This window comes from Danio aesculapii, chromosome 9 (genome assembly GCF_903798145.1).
Source record: "Danio aesculapii chromosome 9, fDanAes4.1, whole genome shotgun sequence".
Lineage (NCBI taxonomy): Eukaryota > Metazoa > Chordata > Actinopteri > Cypriniformes > Danionidae > Danio > Danio aesculapii.
Window position 1 is genome coordinate 52,781,199 of NC_079443.1, and position 2,005 is coordinate 52,783,203.

General features: G+C 33.7%; 1 protein-coding gene across 1 annotated transcript in view; it reads right to left on the reverse strand.

The window, feature by feature from the left end:
* The window catches only part of slitrk5b (SLIT and NTRK-like family, member 5b), a 19,065-nt gene extending 17,373 nt beyond the window's left edge, over nucleotides 1-1,692 (reverse strand). The window contains exon 1 of the mRNA XM_056465019.1: nucleotides 1,591-1,692. The gene's annotated coding sequence lies outside the window, so the exon portion shown is untranslated. The remainder of the gene's footprint in view (nucleotides 1-1,590) is intronic.
* Nucleotides 1,693-2,005: the final 313 nt, after the last annotated feature.

The window sequence follows — 2,005 nt, forward strand, 5'->3', positions numbered from 1 at the left end:
CACACACGCACAACATGTCCAGACAATTGTTTCATCCGTGTGAACATACACATTAACTAGTCTGCTTTAAACTGGGGAAAATGTTGAACGTTGTTAAAATATCATCACTTGAAAAAAAAAAAACTATGGTAAACAGTGTGTTTTTAACCATACTAAAGGACTCAAAAAAGTCCATTGTCATAATTATCCATTAGTCGCCAAGATAATACAACAACTAGCATACTGTAGGCTAATATAAACAAATTACCCGTTTTCTACAACCACACACCACAGATTACTATAGTAAAACCAAAAGATTACTACAGTATGTATTAGGTTATCAGTTCACTTTAGTTAAAACAACAGTATACTCAATAACAAAATGTAAACCTATAATAAGCCATATAAACTGAAGTCAGAATTATTAGCCCACCTGAATTATTAGCTCCTTGTTTATTTTTTTCCCAATTTCTGTTTACTGGAGAGGAGATTATTTCAACACATTTCTAATCATAATAGTTTTAATATCTCATCATTTATATATATATATATATATATATATATATATATATATATATATATATATATATATATATATATATATATATATATATATATATAAAACCCACACAAATGTCCACACAATAGTTTTATCCGCGTCAATCTGTGTACATTGACTAGCCCGCTTTGAACTGGGGGATAATTTAAACGTCAACAAAAAAATCCGTTGTCGTTCTATAGTCGTCTTGATAATACAACAACTAGCATACATTAGGCTAATATTAACCAATTACACTTTATCTACAACCATACCACAGATCTGTAATATAGCTACGTTTGGTTTTACTACAGTAATGTATTAGGTTATCAGTTCAATTAAGTTAAAACAACAATATACTCTATATCAAAGTGTTGTAAATCTATAAAAAGCTATATATAGCGTCTTTATTCATGCGGGTTTTTTACGCGCGCGCACACAGACAAAATGTTCAGTGTCATCCGCGTCAATCTATGTACATCCGCTTGGAACTGGGGGTAAAAGTTTAACATTGTTAAAATATAATAAACATAATAAAAGTGTTTTTTAACCATACTAAAGTACTCGGAAAAAAATATCAATAGCTGATATGGTAATACAACACCTAGCATATATTAGGCTAATATAAATTGATTACCCAAGTTTTCTACACCACAGATTACTAGTAAAGTCAAAGCATAGGCTACTACAGTAGGTATAAGGTTATCTGTTTACTTCAGTTAAAACTACTCGATAATAAGTGTTGTAAACCTATGATAAGCTATAGGCTAAATATAGTGTAATACATTTAATTTAATCTAGTGTTTTTATTCACACACACACACACACACACATACAGAATGAACACACGGATGACACATTCACTGTCTTGCGAATTTCAGTATCACATACATCATATTCGCGATCCACAAATGATGAATAATCAGCATAAACAACCCGACGCTAATAAATGAATTCGCTCCTCCGAGCTCTAACACGGCGATGAGTTTACTGATAACTTCACGCAATCGATCGATGTCAAATGCAAGTCCAGAGCATTGTTTTAACACCGCAGCAGATGTGGATGATCTTACCCGCGTGGATCGCAGAGCAAAAGCAGCATCTCATCTGGAAATCTTGTGTTGGGAATCTCGTGTTGCTGCTGTTTTTACATGTTCACCGGAGCGGACTGTCGGATGATGCTCTTCGGGCGACCATTTCTCCGAATAACGCGATGGTGATGATGATGGTGATGACTCGGAAATCACGAAAGCTACTGCCCACAAATGTGGGAGGGGAGCAACAAAACACTGCCATATGATGATGATGATGATGATGATGATGAAGGTGAATGCATATAAAATGAATCATATTTATTAAATCAAATACAAGTGCATGCACTGAAGAATTTATATGTCCTTGAGTCATACTTAAACATGTCTGAATGTCTTTGCATTGCATTGCATTTTCCACAGAGCTTGCATTAGAACTATTTAATAATTTGAAAGC